This window comes from Lithobates pipiens, unplaced genomic scaffold (assembly GCF_037356315.1).
Source record: "Lithobates pipiens isolate NorthernLeopardFrog02 unplaced genomic scaffold, aLitPip1_a1.2 Scaffold_3, whole genome shotgun sequence".
Lineage (NCBI taxonomy): Eukaryota > Metazoa > Chordata > Amphibia > Anura > Ranidae > Lithobates > Lithobates pipiens.
Window position 1 is genome coordinate 259502789 of NW_027507790.1, and position 24054 is coordinate 259526842.

Sequence of the window (24054 nt, forward strand, 5' to 3'; positions counted from 1 at the left end):
TCATGGTTCCCTCAATCAGCTGGAGCTCCCCAGTGCTGGCAGCACTCATGCTTCCCAGACCATGACACTCCCACCACCATGCTTGACTGTAGGCAAGACACACTTGTCTTTGTACTCCTCACCTGGTTGCTGCCACACATGTTAAACACCATCTGAACTGAATAATTTTATCTTGGTCTTATCAGACTACAGGACATGGTTCCAGTAATCCATGTTCTTAGTCTGCTTGTCTTTAGCAAACTGTTTGCAGGCCCTATTGTGCATCATCTTTAGAAGAGGCTTCTTTCTGGGCCGACAGCCATGCAGACCAATTTGATGAAGTGTGCAGCCTATAGTCTGAGCACTGACAGGCTGATCCCATACCCCTTCAACCTCTGCCGCAATACTGGCAGCACTCATACATCTATTTCCCAAAGACAACCTCTTGATATGACGCTGAGCACCTGCACTCAACTTCTTTGGTCGACCATGGCGAGGCCTTTTCTGAGAGGAACCTGTCCTGTTAAACCTGTTGTATGGTCTTGGCCACTGTGCCGCAGCTCAGTTTCAGGGTCTTGGCAATCTTCTTATAGCCTAAACCATATTTATGAAGAAGAACAATTCTTTTTTTCAGATCCTCAGAGAGTTCTTTGCCATGAGGTGTCATGTTGAAGTTCCAGTGACCAGTATGAGTGAGTGAGAGCGATAACATAGTTACATAGTAGGTGAGGTTGAAAAACGACACAAGTCCATCAAGTCCAAGTTTTATCCCTATTGTGGAGTCACCAGCATGGTATTTGTATATTGAAATCATATCCCCTCTCAAGCGTCTCTTCTCCAGAGAGAATAAGTTCAGTGCTCAACACCAAATTTAACACAGCTGCTCCCCATTCACACCTGAGACCTTGTAACACTAACGAGTCACATGACACCGGGGAGGGAAAATGGCTAATGGACCCAATTTGTATATTTTCACTTAGGGGTGTACTCACTTCTGTTGCCAGCAGTTTAAACATTAATGGCTGTGTGTTGAGTTATTTTGAGGGGACAGCAAATTTACCCTGTTATACAAGCTGTACACTCACTACTTTACATTGTAGCCAAGTGTCATTTCTTCAGTGTTGTCACATGAAAAGATGTAATAAAATATTTACAAAAATGTGAGGGGTGTACTCACTTTTGTGAGATACTGTATATAGTATATACTGTGTCCAGAAAGTAATGAGAATGGTATTTTAAAAATAATTTCATTGAAAAAGTTTATGATTGAACATTGTTTCCTTCAAAATATGCACCTTGTGAGTGTACACAATGCTCCCAGCGATTCTCCATTCTTCATAATATCCCCGGAAGTCTTCAAGTGGGATGGCGTTCAGAGCCTGTGTATTGGCTCTGTGGATGTTATCCACACTACCAAAATGTTGTCATTTCAAACTCTTCTTCATCCTTGGGAATATGAAAAAGTCGAAAGGAGATAAGTCAGGGATTTAGGGTGGTTGGAGAAGCATCTTGATGTGTTTTAAAGCCAAAAACTCTCTGACAGCCAAAGCACTTTGTGCATTGTCGTGATGAAGGATCCAAGTTGAGCCAATCCCAGAATGCACACGAAAACCTCTTTGTCTCAAGCAACTAAGAACTTCCAGGTAAAATCTTTGATTCACAGTTTGACCAGTAATGCCCCATACACACGGTCAGAAATTCCGACGGAAAAAGTCCAATCGGATTATGTTGTCGGAAAATCCGATCGTGTGTGGGCTCTAGCGGACTTTTTCTGTCGGAATTTCCGACGGAAAAAGTTTGAAAGCTGGATCTAAAATTTTCCGACAACAAAATCCGATCAGACTTTTTCCGAGTCTGTAGAGAATTCCGACGTACAAAGTGGCACGCATGCCCAAAAAAAATTTGGAGACGAAAGCTATTGGCTACTGGCCTCTACATAGCCCCGTCGTACATTTTGTACGTCACCTCGTTCTGAGCAGTCGGATTTTCCGACAACTTTGTGCGGCCATGTATATGCAAGACAAGTTTTGGGCAAAATCGTCGGAAAAAATTAGATAGATTTTGTGGTCGGAATGTCCGACCATGTGTATGGGGCATTTGTATAAATTCCTTTTGGACAATACCACATGAATAAAAAAAAAAAAAACAATGACCATTGATATGACTTTTGATTTGCTCATTCAAGGTTTCTTGGGGCAAGGTGATGTGGGTGTGTGCCATTCTGAACTTTGTTTCCTCGTCTCAGGATCATACTCAAACACCCAGGATTCATCTCCCATGATCACTTGACTCAAAAAATCTGTCTTTCTTTCCAAAAGGAGGAACAGGTCTTGGCAAACGAGTTGACAGTGTTCCTTCTGATCAGGTGACAAGCTCTTTGTAAAAAGTTTTGCACACACGTTTCTCATGTTCAAATCCTGAGTCACGATTTCATGAACAATTGACTTGGCAATTCTGCCATCATTCTGATAGTGAGCCATCGGTCACGGTTTAGAACAGACCTCACTGCATTCACATTCTGTTCTGTTTTTTGACAAAGAGGAGGGTCCTGATCACTGTTCGTCTTTAACACCTTCTCATCCTTCCTTGAAAGCCTTGTGCCATCAGTACACTTGTGCAGATGATAGCCCAGCTTTTCCATATGCTTTCCTCACCATTTCCAAAGTTTCTGATACACATTTACCCAATTTCACACAAAATTTTATCGTGTACCGCTGTTCCAAACCCGCTTGCATTTTTCTTAATATGAGACACTTGAACAGGGTGCAATGGCACTGATCAGTGTTGTGACGTATAACTGGCACCCCACACTAAGTGACCTTGGCCAACTTCTCCCTTAACAGAGCCCTTCTCGAGGGTAGGAACTTTATTCTCATTATATTCTGGTCATACTCTCATAATAGACCTTCCTATCTATTTACGAATGCTAACAGCATAAGGATTAAAAATAATTCACGCACTTGCAAATGTCACAATTTCATTAAGCCAATCATCTATCCCTAACACTATTACAGAACCACCATAGTAAGATGTGGCGCTACCCAGTTGGTATGCCCATTGACTGTCTAGGGTAGACAATGACGAAGATGTCAGTCTCTGATGAAGGAGTCAGTGGTGGCAGAAGTGTCCCCAAAATCACTTGGTGATTACTCTACAAGAGTGTTCCCTTCCACTTTATGATTTCTCTAATTTCCTGTAGAGTGTAGAACTACATCTTGCTACGTTGGTCATGAGACAGCATTATGGATACATGATTAGAAAAGTCACTGTCTGTCAGAACACAGTCCAAGCCATATCTTGAGCAACTTGGAGTCCATATCTTAGGCACCTCGGGGGACATCTGTGAAGTTGTTGTTAGAGTAATCTATATGAAAATGCCTATTCAAACTTATTTCCTAGGCTTCTTAGTAATGACTACAGATGTGCTAAATTAAATTCTCAAACTAAAAATTAACCTGAACCAGGCAATTACCCAGGCATTCGCTAATCTTGTCCATTCTGCAGGGTAATCCGAGTAACTCCCTTTCCTATAATGTAGCAAACTGGTAAAAAAAAATTTTTTTTATTTTGAACCAGTTCCAATAGCTTGGAAGCCTATACATGCATGTCCAGGTTCCTGACATTTTTCTATGATCCGCTGTCACAGATTGAGTAAAGCAGACAAGTACTGTTAGTGCTGAGGTTATTGAGGCCATAGTTCTGGATGTACTGTAGAAGTGTGCCAACAGTGTCAAAAGAAACTGGGAAGGGATACAAATTAGTTTAGCAGTTTTAACCAATTGCTTACTGGGCACTTAAACCCCCCTCAGTCCCAGACCAATTTTCAGCTTTCAGCGCTGATGCACTTTGAATGACAATTGCGCGGGCATACAACACTGTACCCAAATGAAATTTTTATCATTTTTTTCCCACAAATAGAGCTTTCTTTTGGTGGTATTTAATTACAGCTCGGAGTTTTATTTTTTGCTAAACAAACAAAAAAAGATGCAAAAAATAAAAAATCATGTTTAATAGTTTGTTATAAAATTTTGCAAACGGGTCATTTTTCTCCTTCATTGAAGTGGGCTGATGAGGCGGCACTGATAGGCTGCACTGGTGGGCACTGATGGGCTGCATTGGTGGGCACTGATAGGCTGCATTGGTGGGCACTGATAGGCTGCACTGGTGGGCACTGATAGGCATAGTTAAGGCGACACTAATAGGCACAGATAAGGCGGCACCGATGGGCACAGATAAGGCGGCACTGATGGGCAAAGATGGGCACAGATAAGGTGGCACGGATGGGTGGCACAGATGGGTGGCACGGATGGGTGGCACAGATGGGCACTGATAGGTACCACTGATAGATGGGACTGATGGGCACTGATAGGTGGCACTGATAGGTGGCTCTGATAGGTGACACTGCTGGGCACTGATGGGCGTCACTGCTGGGCACTGGTATATGACACTGATGGGCACGGATATGTGGCACTGGGGTGCAGCACCTTTGTTGAGGCAGATTGTGGGCACTGCTGGGTGGCACTGTGGGCACTGCTGGGTGGCACTGTGGGCACTGCTGGGTGGCACTGACGGGGGGCACTTACTTTTTTTTATGTGGCACTGGCAGGGGGCAGGTGGGCACTGGCAGGGGGCAGGTGGGCACTAGCAGGGCTGGCCATGATCGGGACTGATGTCCCGATCACGGCCGCCGGTGACCGCCTCTTTTTTTTCTCCTCGCGCTGACAGCGCGAGGAGGAATAATAGCCGATTACCGGCTCCGTTATATCACATGATCAGCTGTCATTGGCTGACAGCTGATCACGTGATAAGGGGTCGGGATCGACCCCTTGCATGGATCGGTGATCAGGCGAGTCTCATAGACTCGCGGATCACAGAGCGCGCCGCGCGCAGGCCGCTCGTGCACGGGACGACGTCAATAGACGTAGTCCCGGAAAAGGAGATCCGCGCTGTAGCCATCATTTGACTATAGCGCGGATCTCAAGTGGTTAAACAATTTTCCCATCTTTAGCAATGACTCATACATGTTGGCATGCAGTTTTTGTTTACATTTCTATCACAAACTGGAAACATCTGTATTTGCATTTAGCTTGACGTAAGCTATGTAATGCTAGAGACATCAGTCAATCTATAAAGAGAAAAATCCATTCTTGATTAAGTATTTTTGATTTATTGAGGAGACTCATGAAAACCACCAAAAGTGAAGGGCAAATTGCCAATAAATCTGAGACCAGTCTGATAAAGAGATGCTGATCCCCTGACATTGTTGACATGTTTATGGTGTCACCTAATTTGTACGCCTTCTTCCTTCCTTCTAACAACCTGGTCTTGTCTTCCTTTAAAGCATTTTTGGAAAACCTTAATAAAAGCAAAGGAGGATGTGTGCAGATGTGGATTCTGTCCAACATCAGCGAGACTGTAGATTGCAAAGCTGTGTTTATAAAAGCAACCCTGTTGCCAGAAAGCAAAATCTAAAACCACCCGAGGTGCGGGGTCTAAGCACTAACCAGTATTCACCAGAGCACCTGATGGTGGAGATGGGTTTTGTTCCATGTTAGTACCAGGTGGTTGTCCTCAGGATCATCCCACAACGAGGTGAGCCAGCCGGGGTCTAGTATCAAATATAGCAGGTTGGGATCAAGTAGAAGCGTAGTCAGTAAACAAGCCAGAGGTCAGTAACCAGTGGTTGCAGGTTGAGTTCCAGTGGAAGTGTAGTCAAGGAACAAGCCAAAGGTTGGTAATGCGTGGTAGTGAAGATCCGGATGGCAGCAGGAGTGAACAAAGTGAGATATTGGCTGAAGAGAGTGCAATAATCTGGCAAACAGGAAGTGCAAAGGCATGGTTTAAATAGAAAGTTCATGGGAGGAGAAAAGAGTTCAAGGGTCAAGAGAAATAAGACATGAGGCAAGGTTGTCTACGGAATCAGGCGGCAGCTATCTAGCATCTCAGATGGCTCAGTAAGAAGACATACCGCAAGTCTCAACTGAGGCTACAGGTTCAGATCTGGGTCGTGACACTATTTCTTAATTTTCTATTAGATTGGTGATCCTCAAATACAAAATCCTATTGTGTTGTAGTGTTGATCAACTCCAAAATACCACAAAAACCAACTCTTTACCTCTGTGGGTAAATACTTTACCCATGGTGGTAAGCACAGTGGGACTGGAGGGATTTACAGTGTTTTATCTTTCTGAAAAGGTGAACTAACCCTTTAAGATAGAATCTCTACATTCTTCCTGAAAATACCCTAAACATCATCAAAGATGGCAGAGCAGTAGCCCTCAGTAAAACCTTAGGAATTGTGATTATACAAAGAATCTCAGAACAAGTTCTGCGCAGTTAAATAAGTTGCTATATGCAGACTGCAAAACAACAATACCCGCGTGGCCTCATTGTAATGACAAATGGTGGGAAAGTTGTCGGACTCGGCAGAACTGTTTCTTTGTGCTAAGACTGCTCTGGGGAACAAGAAGTTCAAGATATTTATAATCCCCAACAATGAGACTCAAGCTGCGGTAGTAAACCTCTAATTTATCTAAAGCTATTTTAAAAGCGAAACTCTGGAAACTTTCTAATATTCTCAATTTCCTCCAGTTACACATTTAATACAAAAATATCTCTTTTTGCATACAGCTAGCATATTTGCCCAAACCCGTCTTTATATCAGCTTTCTGTAATTCTCTGCAGAGCTATTAAGACTGGGAGAGGGAGGGGCCAGAGTATAAGCCAATGAGGGCTCTTTTGCTTTAGTCTGGTGGTCTCCAAACTGATGCATAGCCAGATGTGGCCCTGTGCTTGCCTTTATCTGGCACTGGGGGCACTATTCCACCAATTGATATAAGGCATTATTTCTTCCACTGACACTGACAGTAGGGCAATATTCCCTTCACTGATACCAATGATGAGACCTTTTTATTCCACTGATACCAATGATGGGGCATTATTCCACCCATTGACACCAATGATGGGGCACTATTCATCCCACTGATACAAGACACTATGCCTTCCATTGACATCAACAATAGGGCAATATTCCTTTCACTGATACCAATAACAGGACCTTTTCATCCCACTGATACCAATGATGGGGCATTATTCCACCCATTGACACCAATGATAGGCCACTATTTATCCTACTGATACAAGACACTATTCCTTCCATTGACACCAACGATGTGGTACTATTCCTCCCATTGACACAAATGATGGAGCATTATTCCTCTCACCGAAACTAACAATGGGGCCCATTCCTCCCACACCTACCAATAATGGGGCACCATTCCTGCCACTCATACCAATGATAGAGCACCTTTTCTCTCACGAACACCAATGATGGGGCACCATTCCTCCCACTGATACCAATGATGGGGAACCATCTCTCTCACGGGCACCAATAATTGGGCACCATTCCTCCCACTGATACCAATGACCGGGCATCATCTCTCTCACGGACACCAATAATTGGGCACCATTCCTCCCACTGATACCAATGACCGGGCACCATCTCTCTCACGGACACCAATAAAGGGGCACTATATAACTGACCTGAGAAGAAACTGGAGTTTGACTGATTTCTGGCTACCCACCAGAATTAAGACATTACAACCAGACAGGGATGTACAGATGCCACAGCCATGATGCTTTGCTTTACAGCAGCAGCATTTTTAATTTGGGCTGCAAATTAAGTGGCAACCCTGTACAGCTCACCCATTCAAAATAATGGGGACAGCCTGCAGTTGCGGAGTGGTCTTGCAATTTGAAAGGAAATAGTGGGTATTCTGGAGGACCACCCGTCTATTAGGTACACCAATAGTGCCCTCAGATATCTGGAGACACCATGAAATGAGAAGCAAGTTATGCATTCGTAAAATGTCTGCCTTTATTAGATGTGTTACAGCTTATATATGGTTCAACAATAGAAAGAGGGGAGGGGGGAGTGGCTAGTAAATGATGTATTGGTATAAAATATATGGTTATACAAGTCAATGATCCCTAAAATACATTTATCATGAGGTTACAGTCAACAGGCCATCTGGTCATGAGTCATATATATATATATATATATATATATATATATATATATATATATATATATATATATATATATATATATATATATATATATATATATATATACACACACAGTTGCAAAAAAAAGTATGTGAACCCTTTTGGAATGATATGGATTTCTGCACAAATTTGTCATAAAATGTGATCTGATCTTCATCTTAAGTCACAACAATAAACAATCACAGTCTGCTTAAACTAATAACACACAAAGAATTAAATGTTACCATGTTTTTATTGAACACACCATGTAAACATTCACAGTGCAGGTGGAAAAAAGTATGTTAACCCCTTACTAATGAGATCTCCAAGAGCTAATTAGAGTGAAGTGTCAGCCAACTGAGTCCAATCAATGAGATGAGATTGGAGGTGTTGGTTACAGCTGCCCTGCCCTATAAAAAACACACACCAGTTCTGGGTTTTCTTTTAACAAGAAGCATTGCCTGATGTGAATGATGCCTCACACAAAACAGCTCTCAGAAGACCTACGATTAAGAATTGTTGACTTGCATAAAGCTGGAAAGGGTTATAAAAGTATCTCCAAAAGCCTTGCTGTTCATCAGTCCACGGTGCAGACTGCTCAGTGAGGTGAAGAAGAATCCTAGAGTGTCAGCTAAAGACTTACAAAAGTCTCTGGCATATGCTAACATCCCTGTTAGCGAATCTATATATGTAAAACACTAAACAAGAATTGATTTCATGGGAGGATACCATAGAGGAAGCCACTGCTGTCCAAAAAGAACATTGCTGCACGTTTACAGTTTGCACAAGAGCACCTGGGTGTTCCACAGCAGTACTGGCAAAATATTCTGTGGACAGATGAAACCAAAGTTGAGTTGTTTGGAAGAAACAAACAACACTATGTGTGGAGAAAAAGAGTTACAGCACACCAACATCAAAACCTCATCCCAACTGTGAAGTATAGTGGTGGGGGCATCATGGTTTGGGGCTGCTTTGCCATGTCAGGGCCTGGACGGATTGCTATCATCTAAGGAAAAATGAATTCGCAAGTTTATGAAGACATTTTGCAGGAGAACTTAAGGCCATCTGTCCACCAGCTGAAGCTCAACAGAAGATGGGTGTTGCAAAAGGACAACAACCCAAAGCATAGAAGTAAATCAACAACAGAATGGCTTAAACAGAAGAAAATACGCCTTCTGGAGTGGCCCAGTCAGAGTCCTGACCTCAACCCGATTGAGATGCTGTGACGTGACATCAACAAAGCGATTCACACCAGACATCTCAAGAGTATTGCTGAACTGGAACTGTTCTGTAAAGAGGAATGGTCAAGAATTACTCCTGACCGTTGTGCACGTCTGATCTGCAACTACAGGAAACGTTTGGTTGAAATTATTGCTGCCAAAGGACGTTCAACCAGTTATTAAATCCAAGGGTTCACATACTTTTTCCACCTGCACTGTGAATATTTACATGGTGTGTTCAATAAAAACACGGTAACATTTAATCTTTCAGAGGGCAGTAAGCATTATAATTACCCCACCACCACCTTATTCTCCACGCACTGCAAGGGTTAAATGCTCATTTAATCTAGGGGTGAGGGGAAAGGGTGTAATACATGATTTTTGGCTTCAGCAGGCTCCTTACATTCATGTGAATGGTTCAACGCAGCATCCTCCTCCACCATAGCCCTGCACGGTATATGATGAGGTTAAGAGACCAATGCCTTGGGAAGAAGAGAACAGCACTGGAGTTAGGGTAAGTAATGCACCTTACCTGCATCCCTACACTAAACAAACATTTATTCCTTGCTATGTGGCGAGCCCTACAGATAAACTCCAGCAAATACAGGACACAAATGAATGCAGCTCTGCAGATGTATTTTCCTTAATATATGTTTTAAATACCAGTGTGCTAGTACCTGAATCTGACCTGGTATCAGTCTCCTGCAGTCAGGGCTGGACTTACCATTGGGCTTGACTGGGCTCAAGCCCATGGGCCCCACCCAATAGGGGGCCCCACAGGCCCCCCGAGATACACAGCTGAGTGTACTCGGCTTGACTCCGCTCACAGTCACACCCAGTCCCGCCCTATGATGGGCATAACACAGGGCCTGAGCATGACTGTGAGCCGAGTCGAGTAGACTCGGCTACTCTCGGCTCCGCTCGGGACTGTGAGAGGACCCAAGAGCCGCCGAGAGGACCTGAGAGCCACCGAGATACACAGAACTCTGTACTTTGGCGGCGCCATTTTTAAACTTCAAGTCTACAATGACAAGGCTGCAAATGACACTGGACAAGGCTGCAGATGGACACTGATAAGGCTGCATTGATGGGCATTTAAATGTAAGTTTTTTTCCTTAAACTTCCCTCTAAACTTGGGGTACGTGTTATACGCCAATAAATACGGTAATGTATAGAAGGTAGGGCCCGAAAGTGACTCAAGCCCAGGGGCCCCCACCACCCTAAGTCCTGCCCTGCCTGCAGTCCTTGTACAGCAGGGCTGAAGTGTGGGAGGAAGCAGCAGCACAAGAAGCTAATCATTTAATGTACTGACAAGAAGCATGCTGATAGGAGGAGAGAGCAGAACAAGAGAGATGAGTTCATCACTGTGCTGCTTTTCCTTTCACTGTCCAGTCTCAGGCTGGGGGTGGGTCCAGGTTGACATGGGATCAAAGGAAGTATCCTCCTTCCACATCAAAATCTCTGCATGATTATACTAAAGGTTACCGGTTATCTCCCTTTCAGATGTCTGTCCTGTTTGTGTCATTTCTTACAGGCAATAATAAGCGGGACGTTTGCCCTCTGAGCGGAGAATGGAGCGTACATTCATTTGATGAGCAGAATTACTCGTTTTCACTCTGCAACAATGATTTCCATTGCTCCGAAACATGAAAATAACATGGGGAAACGAGAAAAATGCTTTAGTTTATTTTATTGACTAGAGCATTCATCAAATCAAACAGTTCTGCCTTTATTTCACTGTATGACAGATCCAGATAAGAGAAGTCAAATGTCAACTGAGAAAAGATCTTTAAAGCCCAACAGCAGCTTTAATCAAAAAAAAAATTGCCCAATTCCAGCTTTTACTGCAGTACCTTTGGCGCTGTCCCCTAAAAACACCCAGTAGTGGACAGTTCATTTAGGTAGAATAATGCTTTGCCTTACTACCGGTGAGCCCAGTGAGTTATGGGCATGCCCCCTGGGAGGATTCTGCAGCTTTTAGGACCACCCACGAGGAGCAGGGAGAGAACCCCGTGTGCTGCATGATAGAATGCAGTAGACAAAGGGTAACAATATTATACTAAAATAAAAATACAGCAGGGGAAGAGGGCTGGGCAAAGGAGAGTTACATACCTGGTGGAGGAGCCACTCAGCAGTGGACAGTCCCTCTGGATAGAATGATGCTTTGCCTTACTTCCTGTGAGCCCATGGGCTCATGGACATGCCCCCAGGGAGAATGCTGCAGCTTTTAGGACCACCCACGAGGAGCAGGGAGAAAACCCTGTGTGCCACATGATAGAACACAGTAGAAAAAAGGTAATTATTGTATATTAAAATAAGAATACAGCACCCCTGCTGTGTTCTTATTTTAATATACAATAAGGGGAGAGAGAGAGAGGGCTGGGCAAGGGGAGAGTTGCATACCTGATGGAGGAGCCACTCAGCAGTGGACAGTCCCTCTGGGTAGAATGATGCTTTTTCTTACTTCCTGTGAGCACAGGATCTCATGGACATGCCTCCTGGGACAATGCTGCAGATTCATGGACCACTCAAGAGGAGCAGGGAGAGAACCCTGTGTGCCACATGATAGAACACAGTACACAAAATAACTTTCTTTGAGCCTAGGGACTCGTGGACATTCCCCCTGGGAGAATGCTGCAGCTTTTAGGACCACCCACAAGGAGCAGGGAGAGAACCCTGTGTGCCACATAATAGAACACAGTAGACAAAAGGTAATTATATTATACTAAAATAAAAATACAGTAGAGGAAGGGGACTGGGCAATGGGGAAGTTGCATACCTGGCAGATTCTTCCTCTAGGAAGAATGATGCTTTGCCTCACTTTCTGTGAGACCAGGAACTCATGGACATGGCTCCTGGGAGAATGCTGCAGCTTTTAGGACCACCCATGAGGAGCTGGGAGAGATACCCATGTGTTACACGATAGAACACAGTAGACAAAAGGTATGTATATTAGATTAAAATAAAAATACAGCAGGAGAAGAGGACTGGGCAAGGGGTGAGTTGCATACCTGGTGGAGGAGCCACTCAGCAGTGGACTGTCTCTTTAGTTTAGATAGATGCTTTGCCTTACTTCCTGTGAGCCCAGGGACTCATGGGAAAGCACCCTGGGAGAATTCTGCAGCTTTTTGGGCCACCCACAAGGAGCAAGGAGAGATCCCTGTGTGCCACATGATGGAAAAGTGCAGATGAAAGGTAATTATATTATACTAAAATAAAAATATAGCAGTGGAAGAGGACTGAGTAAGGGGTGAATTGCATACCCGGTGGAGGAGCCACTCAGGAGTGGACAATTTCTCTAGGAAGATTGATGCTTTGCCTCACTTTCTGTGAGCCCAGGAACTCATGGGCATGGCTCCTGGGAGAATGCCGCAGCTTTTAGGACCACCCATGAGGAGCTGGGAGAGATACCCATGTGCCACACGATAGAACACAGTAGACAAAAGGTAAGTATATTAGATTAAAATAAAAATACAGCAGGAGAAGAGGACTGAGCAAGGGGTGATTTGCATAGCTGGGGGAGGAGCCACTTAGCAGTGGACAGTCTTTTTGGTTTAGATGGATGCTTTGCCTTACTTCCTGTGAGCCCAGTGACTTATGGACATACCCCCTGTGAGAATGCTGCAGCTTTTAGGACCACCCACGAGGATCAGGGAGAGAACCTTGTTTGCCACATGATATAAAACAATAAACAAAAGGTAATTATATTATACTAAAATAAAAATACAGCAGATGAAGAAGGCCGGGCAAGGGGTAAGTTGCATACCTGATAGAGGAGCCACTCAGCAGTGGACAGTCCTTCTGGGTAGACTGATGCTTTGCCTTACTTCCTGTGAGCCCGGTGGCTCATGGACACGCCCCCGAGGAGAATACTGCAGACTTTAGGCTGACCTATAAGAAGCAGGGAGAGAACCCTGTATATACAAAAATAAAAATACAGTAGGTGAAGAGGACTGGGCAAGGATGGCCTCTTGCACACCTCCGGCTCAGGGCCCCTGGAAAAAGAGCATAGAGTGGCCCAAGTGCCTTGCAGTTTTTGTCAGATGCTGGTACAGGAAGACAGGCATATCTGATACAGTCAGTGTAGATTACTCTCAGGAGATGACTGAAGGGACACAGTAAAGTAGCACGGTCTGCAGGGTCACCAAGGCTGAAGCCGCCTAGACCGAGCTGTGACATCGCTCAAAGCCACCCACACACTGCAGCTGTCACCTCTCCCTGGCCACCAGCGAGCAGAGGACTATCATAGAGGATGAGAGAGAGGACACAGGCACTGTGACAGGACTGCAATTGAAGCCACAGCCACTGGAGGAGAGTCCGCCACCCAGCACACTGTGATTGCCTGCAGGGCAGCCTGGGAGAGGAAGAGCCCACCCCAGAAAAGAGGCTAGACTGCTGGGAGCCATTTGGAACTGTGGAGGGTGTGATCCCCAGGAGACAGCCTCTATTATGTGGAGAGCTGTATGGGACAACAAATCCATGGAGGACAGTGTGCTGCAAAAGGAGGAAAGGGAAGGAGACACCTGCAGCAGCCTTTGGAGAGATCAATCAGCCTGGAGGAAAGGGGCATCATTGGTTTTGTGAGAGATCACTGCTACAGAGTCCAGAGATGTTGTCAACACCACCGCTTCTGGTCATCAGAGAGTGGGAGGAGGCATCATAACAGACTGTATAGTGGTAAATGCCCTTTACCATGGAATACAAATATACCTGAGCACTCTAAAACAGGACTCTGAGCCCCAAAGTTAATTACCACACTGGCCAGTGGGAGGGGTATTGGAAAGACTCACTGACCCTTTAGCCTCTAGCACAGGGGTGTCAAACTCAATTTCATCGCAGGCCGCATCAGAATTGTGGTTTCCTTTAAAGTGCCAGCTGTATCTGTAAGACTAGATGTCCAGAACATCTCACTCCCCCCCCACATCAGATATCCAGATCCCCCCCCCACCAACAGAAGTCCCGCACCATACTTTACATCACCCTACCTTGTGCTGCTGCTGGGAAGATGCTGGGGGCAGAGTTGGGAAGCAGAAAAATGCAGGGTCTGGAGGAGGACTAGAGGAGGGATGCAGTCAGCTTCCGGAGTCCGCTGTGCGCGGAGTGTGAGGGTGCTGCGGCTGCCCAGAGGCGCAGGATCGGTAGGAGGAGTTCTGTCCTACTCTCTACTGCTGACTTCTGAGACAAGGTGGGGGCGGAGAGGTGCGAGGGCCACATGAAATGGCCTGGCGGGCTGCATTCGAATTTTGAATAAAATTAATTCAGATTTGAATGGAATAAATATGAATTGGAATAGAATAGAAAATAATAGAAAAAAATTATAAAATAGAAAAAACTGTAGAATAAAATAGAAAGAATATAACTATTTCCCAAATTTTGAATAGAATACATTAGAATTCAAATGGAATTGGATTAGAATACAAATTCTGTTCTAATTTTCCAAATTCAGTCAAATTAAGTTTCTTTAGACCAAATTTGAAAAATTGTACTCAAATTTGAAAAAAACGAAATAAATTCCAAAAACAAATTAAATTAATTGAACTAATTTAACTAAATAAATGTATGTAAATAATGAAACAAAAAATGTTTTCGTTCTGCACATGTCTAAGCCCTTGTACACACGGTCGGACATTTCGACAACCAAATCCGTCGGATTCTGTCCGTCGGATCTTGTCCGAAACTGTTGCATACACACGGTCGGACTAAGTTGTCGAAAAATACGATCTTTCAGAACGTGATGACGTAATTTCATTACGATGGGACTACGTTCAGGCTAGTAGCCAATAGCTTTGATGTAGGAATTTGATCTGAGCATGCGTGGCACTTGGTCCGATCGGAATTCTCTACACATGATCGGAGTATGTCCTATCGGACCAGTTGGTCGGAAAATATTTCCAACATGTTGGAAAATTGGGTCCGACGGATATTCCGACGGAATCAGTCCGATGCATACCACACACAGTCGGATTATCCGACAACATGGTCCGATAGGACACATTCCTACGGATTCTCTGACCGTGTGTACAAGGGCTAATAGATTTGTGTATTTCTGTTACCATTTTGTTATTGCCTTTTTGCCAAATTGCCTTGTTGGGTGTGTAGCCCTAATGAATCCTTCTTCAGCCTAGATGTGTTTTTTGTGCGTTTGTTGCAGGACAGCAAGATGAATGAGCCAAAGTAGCTCCTGGGTTTTTTGCATGACAAAACACATGACTGTTACACGTATTTGGGGTGACAGTGGAACTTTAAGTATAAACAGGCAAGATTCACATTTCGGCCAGGCCAATGAAAATGGCCAAAGATAGGTACCTGGAAGCCAATTCAGCCGAAGATGATAGCAGCTGGCACGGATCTCCAGGAGACCACAGCGATGGACAGACGGTGAGTACAGTTCCACTTTTAGAATTAATAGCACCACAAACGCATTTCCTATTATGGCACTTTGGTATTTTTTGTGCATTTCAAGGAACGTGAACAGAAACATCAAAAGCAATAATTTTGAAAGAAAGAAGGGGATTATCACGGTGCTTCAATGAAAATTGACAAACAGTAAATGTTTAAAAGAGTTTACTTTTTACAAAATGTATTAAATTCTAAAAGAAAATATAACACAGAAAGAAAACACAGATTACATAGATAGAAAAGATAAATCTCAAAATAAATATATTCTCTCCATTTTCCAGGAAGCACAAAATTTGTAATGTGTTGGGCCAAGATGGTTATAGCCTTAGAGTGCTATCCGATCAATCCTTCCCTACATGTTTCGCCATAAGAATGGCTTCCTCAGGGGCAATAGAATATAATCTCTAAGGAGAGACAACGATTCTACAAAAGAAAAAACATATAAAATTTATTTAATCAAAAACCTATAATCAAAAACTGCATGAAAAAATACATATAGGCAACCACATGAAACTGAACATATCAAGACCATCCAAATCCACCACCAAAAAGAAAAGGGCATCAACATTGCCTGCGTATGGCCGAATACCTACCCCGGGGTCACCCCATGAAAAAGGCAGGCCAAACGCAATCACGTAGACAGCAATCAACCAATGACCACCTTAGTGTAGCTATAGGGAGTACAAAGGGCAATCGTAGAGACGTTTCTTTGGGTGTTCCTGGTACACCAGGGTATGAATAGAGCCTTAAAGTGCAACTACAATTTTGTTGAGAGAACACAATTATTTTGAGGTTGCACTATATCAGTGGCAGCCGTGGTAATTTTTTTGGGGGGAGCAGCAAACAGTGTGCCACCGACACCTCCCCTTCCCCCTGGTCGGTCGTCAGCACTTACCCCATTGCTTCACCAGTGGCTTTCCCAGTGGCTTTCCCTGCTCGGCGACGGCCTCCCAATCCCCTGCTCTCTACGAGTCATCACATGGCTTCCATTTCCTACCTCCTCCTCGGCTGCCAATTGGGAGTCTTCTCTTTTCAGACAACTGGTTGAGGATCAGCATTTCAACAGTGAATATTCTTTCGCTGTCGCAACACCTGGGTGCAGAGCATTGCACCACAAGCCCACCCTATTTTGATGCCTACGGCTCTAATCAGGTGCTTAAAGTGGTTATAAACCCTTACAGACTACTTTTACCTACAGGTAAGCCTAGATTAAGGCTTACCTGTAGGTGCAAGAACTATCTCCTATACCTACACGGTTTAGGAGATATTTGCAAAAGACAGGCACGCTGTCTACAGTGCATGCGCCGTAGACAGCAGTGTGGAGGCGCACTGAGCGTGCCCTGCTTACGGCACTCATGCTGTTAGTGGCGGCTCCCGTGCTCATGTATGGGAGTAACGTCATTGTGGCTTCGGTCAATCACAGCGCCGGAGCCACGATACCCGGAAGGAAGATGAATGCTTCGTAGAAGAGGGGACATCGGTGACATCGCTGGCTCCTGTGTCAGGTAAGTTACACATAATGGGCTACTATGCAATGCATAGTAGCCCATTATGCTTTACCTTTACAGGGACACAAAGAGGAAGTAAAACCCATCAGGATTTTCTTCCTATTTAAAAGAAAACACCCCCGCCACTGTAATTCAGGGGCCTGGCATCCTGAAAGGGCCCGGGCACATGAATAGGGGGTGGCCATGGAGGCTTATACATATAGGGATTGGTGTGGATAGAGGGGGCGGTGCCCGGGCCCCCCACAATGGATGGACCGCCACTGCTATACTTTGAAAGGATTTCAGAATTTTCATATTTTTCTCTGTTCTGATGAAATTACTGTTTCTTTCACCGTGTCCATTCTCAGGTTCAAATTTGTAAAGGGATCATATGGATGGATCCATCTCCATTATATTCATCCAAGAGATCCTAGTGTATCAGTGAGAAAATCTGCTTTGTTTATACCCCTTTAAGGGAGGAGGCTGGATTCACACCTATGGGTATTTTTCGCTGACAAATTTTCCATTGAAGTAAATGTTGTTGTACATTTGCTTTGCATGTTGCAATGCATTTTGTGTTGAAAGTCAACACACATTATAATGCAATTGAAGTGTGTTGGTGTGCATCACAATGGGTCAATGTGTTCCAAAACAAATTAGTGTGTGTCAAGAAGCCCGATGACGTGCATCAATGCATGTGTTGAGGTGTATTTCTATGGATTTCAATTGAAACACATCAACTATTTGGCAAAGGTGTGAATCCAACCTAGAGATAATTTCATCAAAGTTGAAGTCACTGATTGTCTAAAGTATACGTATAAAGAAATGTTTAAGGTCACGCCTCCCTCGGTTGCCCGATGTAGAGATTAGTGGAGCCAGGACCTCTGTTAGAAATCATAGGCCCCCCATACAGCACTGACTTTATCCACCTACACCAGGGGTAGGCAACCACAGCCCTCCAGCTGTGGTGAAACTACAAATCCCATCATGCCTCACAAGTCCCTCTTCTGTTCCCACCTCCTGGGCCCCTCTGTTGCCCTGATGGGGCCCAGGGAAATGTAATTTAAGTGGTGCATTAGAGGTGCACTATACATTTTACAGATACAGTGTCTTGAAAGCGTATTCACACCCCTTGAAATGTTCCACATTTTGTCATGTTACAACCAAAAACATAAATTTATTTTATTGGGATTTTATATGAAAGATCAACACAAAGTGTCAAATAATTGTGAAGTGGAAGGAAAATAATAAATAGTTTTCCAATTTTTTTTTACAAATCAATATCTCTAAAATGTGGATTGCATTTGTATTCATCCCCCTTTACAGTGATACCCCTAACTAAAATCTAGCGGAATCAATTGCTTTCAGAAGTCACCTAATTAGTAAATAGCGTCCACCTTTGTGTAATTTAATCTCAGTATTTCAAGGCACTATATTTCTGTATTTGCATACTTTCCTCTGTTCTGAAAAATATCATGTGAATGGAAGGATTTATCTGCATTATAATGATTGAGTACCCCCAACCCTTCCACCCAATGTATTTTTTTTTTCATCCTTATTTATTATTCTTATTACTATTTCCTTCTTTATGCTTTTTTTTCTTTCTATGAAAAATACTTAAGATAGATATGGCTATTAATGATGTTTTTTTTTTAAACAAGCACAAGTCCATGATACCTGAAAGGAGCTTAAGAAACTCTCTTTTTGCCTTCCTATAAGGTGGTCCAGGGATTGTGGGCAGAGGCTTTTTTGGTGCATGAGTCCTTCAACACCACATGTATGAGCCACTCTCAATCAGAGACCTTGGGTGGGCCAGGAGCTGTGGCTGCCTGTGTTGTCCCAGGCAGTATACAGAGGATTATACCCCACCTGGTAGGGACAGAACTAAATTCAGGGAAAAGGGACTATACCCCAGCAGAAGTCTATGGAGACGAAACGCGTAGGGTTGTTATGCTAACACAGCCATTCATTTAAAACTGCGCTTTTTATTTTGTTCAATTGAACTTTTTACATTTTTCTCCCATGGATGTTGGAAGATATATTTGTTAAATAAATACTATCCATCCATTGGATTTACACTATGTGGAGGCTCTCCGTTCTCTTTTTTCATTTTTGATACCTTCACATATTGAGAGGCCCCTTAACCACTTAAGGACCGCCGTATTGCCATTGTACGTCATCACAATGGCAGAGGCAGGCACAAGCACGTACATGTACGTGCCTGCCTTCCAGCGGGTGGGGGGTCCGATCGGACCCCCTCCCGCTGGATACGGCGGTCCGTTTCCCTCCAGGAGCGATCCGTGATGAGGGGATGGCCGTTGGTTTCTGGCCACCCCCTCTCGATCGCTCCTGGCCAATGACGAACTTCCTCCCACTGTGTATTGTTTACACAGGAAGGAGGAAGTGATGTCATTCTCCTCGGGGCGGTCTTTTTGACCGGACTACGAGGAGAAGACTAAAAGTAAGTGCACCAAAACACTACACTGACACATAGGTACACATAGGTACACAAATCCCCCCCCCGATCGCCCCCCCCCCCAGTCACAGTGTCACTGATTGCATTGATCATTTCTTTACTGATCAATGCATTCAGTGTCAGTTGTAAAAGTAAAAACTGTCAGGGCAGTTAGTGTTAGGTCCAGGGTAGCCCCCTATCACCCCCCAATAAAGATTTAACCCCCTGATTGCCCCTAGAGTTAACCCTTTCACCCCCTTTTGCCAGTGTCACTAAGCGATAATTTTTCTGATCGCTGCATCAGTGTCGCTAGTGTCTCTAGGTAGCTAGTTATTTTTTTAGGTTCACCGCCAGGTTTTTATATCGCTAGGTACCCCGATATACTACCCAATAATGGTTTTAACATCCTGATTGCCCCTAGTTAACCCTTTCACCCCCTTTTGCCACTGTCACTAAGCGATCATTTTTCTGATCACTGCATCAGTGTCGCTACTGTCGCTAGGTAGCTAGTTATTTTTTTAGGTTCACCGCCAGGTTTTTATAGCGCTAGGTACCCCGATATACTACCCAATAATGGTTTTAACATCCTGATTGCCCCTAGTTAACCCTTTCACCCCCTTTTGCCAGTGTCACTAAGCGATCATTTTTCTGATCGCTGCATCAGTGTCGCTACTGTCGCTAGGTAGCTAGTTATTTTTTTAGGTTCACCGCCAGGTTTTTATAGCGCTAGGTACCCGGATATACTACCCAATAATGGTTTTAACATCCTGATTGCCCCTAGTTAACCCTTTCACCCCCTTTTGCCAGTGTCACTAAGCGATCATTTTTCTGATCGCTGCATCAATGTCGCTACTGTCGCTAGATAGCTAGTTATTTTTTTAGGTTCACCGCCAGGTTTTTATAGCGTTAGGTACCCCGATATACTACCCAATAATGGTTTTAACCCCCTGATTGCCCCTAGTTAACCCTTTCACCCCCTTTTGCCACTGTCACTAAGCGATCATTTTTCTGATCGCTGCATTAGTGTCGCTACTGTCGCTAGGTAGCTAGTTATTTTTTTAGGTTCACGCCAGGTTTTTATATCGCTAGGTACCCCGATATACTACCCAATAATGGTTTTAACATCCTGATTGCCCCTAGTTAACCCTTTCACCCCCTTTTGCCAGTGTCACTAAGCGATAATTTTTCTGATCGCTGCATCAGTGTCGCTACTGTCGCTAGGTAGCTAGTTATTTTTTTAGGTTCACCGCCAGGTTTTTATATCGCTAGGTACCCCGATATACTACCCAATAATGGTTTTAACCCCCTGATTGCCCCTAGTTAACCCTTTCACCAGCGATCACAGTATAAGTATCACTGGTGACGCTGGTTAACCAGTTAGTTATTTAGGTTCCCCGTCAGGTTTTTATATAGCGCCAGGGACCCCCATATACTACCTAATAAAAATTTGAACCCCCTGATTGCCCCTAGTTAACCCTTTCACCACTGATCACTGTATAAGTGTTACGGGTGACTCTGGTTAGTTTGCTTTTTATAGCATCAGGGCACCCACCATTTATTACCCAATAAAGGTTTAACCCTCTGATCACCCAGCGGGTGATATCAATTAGGTTTTAGGGTCAGGGTCTGCGTCGCCCCAGGCAGCGCTAGGTTAGTGCCAGTACCGCTAACACCCACGCGCAAAGCATACACCTCCCGTAGTGGTATAGAATCTGAACAGATCAATATCTGATCTGATCAGATCTATACTAGCGTCCCCAGCAGTTCAGGGTTCCAAAAAAACGCATTGTTAGCGGGATCAGCCCAGATACCTGCTAGCACCTGCTTTTTGCCCCTCTGCCCAGCCCACCCAAGTGCAGTATCGATCGATCACTGTCACTTACAAAACACTAAACACATAACTGCAGCGATCGCAGAGTCAGGCCTGATCCCTGCGATCGCTAACAGTTTTTTTGGTAGCATTTTATATTTAAATCCGGAAGGCAGTGCTTGGTTTTCGGGGTCCCGTACGTGGCTAGGCTCCCAAAAAGTCCCCCACATGTGGTATCCCCGTACTCGGGAGAAGAAGCAGAATTTATTTTGGGGTGTAATTTGACTTCTGCCCATAGCATGTGTGAGCAATATATCATTTAGTGACAACTTTGTGCAAAAAAAAAAAAAGTTTGTAATATTCCCGCAACTTTTGGCAAAATATAAAATATTCCATGGACTCAACATGCCTCTCAGTAAATAGCTTGGGGTGTCTACTTTCCAAAATGGGGTCATTTTGGGGGGTTTTGTGCTATTTTGGCATTTTATGGCCTTCAAAACTGTGATAGGTAGTGAGGAGTTAAATCAAAAATTTGCACCCTTAGAAATCCTGAAGGTGGTGATTGGTTTTCGGGGTGCCGTGCGCGACTAGACTCCCAAAAAGTCCCACACATGTGGTATCCCCATACTCGGGAGAAGCAGCGGAATATATTTTGGGGTGCAATTCCACATATAACCATGGCATGTGTGAGCAATATATCATTTAGTGACAACTTTTTGTAAAAAAAAATTTTTTTTTTATTTTTTGTCATTATTCAATCCCTTGGGACAAAAAAAAAATATTCAATGGTCTCAACATGGCCCTCAGAAAATAGCTTGGGGTGTCTACTTTCCAAAATGGGGTCATTTGGGGGGGTTTTGTGCCATCTTGGCATTTTATGGCCTTCAAAACTGTGATAGGTAGTGATAGGTAGTGAGGAGTAAAATAAAAAATGTATGCCCTTAGAAATCCTGAAGGCGGTGCTTGGATTTCGGGGTCCCGTACGCGGCTAGGCTCCCAAAAAGTCCCACACATGTGGTATCCCCGTACTCAGGAGAAGCAGCAGAATGTATTTTGGGGTGTCATTTCACATATGCCCATGGCATGTGTGAGCAATATATCATTTAGTGACAACTTTTTGTAAAAATATTTTTTTTTTTTTTTTGTCATTATTCAATCCCTTAGGACAAAAAAAATAAATATTCAATGGGCTCAACATACCCATCAGCAATTTCCTTGGGGTGTCTACTTTCCAAAATGGGGTCATTTGGGGGGGTTTGTACTGCCCTGCCATTTTAGCACCTCAAGAAATGAGATAGGCAGTCATAAATTAAAAGCTGTGTAAATTCCAGAAAATGTACTCTAGTTTGTAGACGCTATAACTTTTGCGCAAACCAAAAAATATACGCTTATTGAAATTTTTTTTACTAAAGACATGTGGCTGAATCAATTTTGCCCTCAATGTATGACTAAAATTGAGTTTATTCGATTATCTTTTATATCTTTTTTTTTTCAAAATTTTCGCTCTTTTTCCATTTATATCGCAAAGAAAAAAATCGCAGAGGCAATCAAATACCATCAAAAGAAAGCTCTATTTGTGGGAAGAAAAGGACGCAAATTTCGTTTGGGTGCAATATTGCATGACCGCGCAATTACCAGTTAAAGCAGCGCAGTGCGAAATTGGAAAAAGACCTCTGGTCCTTAGGGTGTTTATTGGTCCGGGGCTGAAGTGGTTAATGACGATCACGGTACCTATTATCTCCACACATATAAAACGAAAATAAGAAGGTTGTGTGCCTGGAATTGATGTGTCACCTTCGGTGAGTATGGTCTCTTTCAAGTTGGAATACTCCACTGGTCTGGATTAGAGCCATGTCAACCGCATGTCGGTATAAGCCCGCTTGACTCACCACTGAGGGTGTGTGGGTCCACCACTGCTGGTAAGGGTACCCCATCTGTTTTTCTCTATTATATATGAGGAGTGTGAAGATATCAGCTAGAATGTTGGTCCAACTTTAGAACATGTTGATTAATATAGAGATTCGGATATACTATTAGCTGTTTCATAAGCTTACATGTTTGGATTCTTTCATCTCTATATGGACTCTATTGGTTAAACCAGTTTATTTTGATACATTTTTATTTCGCTTTACTGTCTCTAACTACTATTAGTGGAATCATTGTCAGCTTTACTGATTGTTATGCCCCTTATAGTAGGTTAACAGATAATTTCTGTGGTTATAAGTTAACTCATATACAGTAGAAGCGAATATTTCTTTGCATTTTCACGTTTGTTATCAACTTTTGAGTCAATGTAAGGTTTGTGCTCTAGATGACCATACACACATTAGTTCCGCATATTGTCATGAGTATAATACATCCATGTGTTAGAAGGTCGATTTAAGCAAATGTTATATTTGTACACATTTTTTTTGGATGTATGCGATTTTTTGCGACTTTTCAGCCGCATTTTTTATATTTAATATTTTTTTGTTTCATGGGTGACACATATCGTTATCACTTAATAGTTATTTTTTAGGGATTTATGTGATTTTCATTTCAGGGATTTTCACTCTGTCATTATTCGATATATGTTTCATTACATGTATTGTTTTATCCACTCAGAGTATCACATTAATGTTTAAGGCACAAGTTGCATTCAGACTCATATTCTGATAT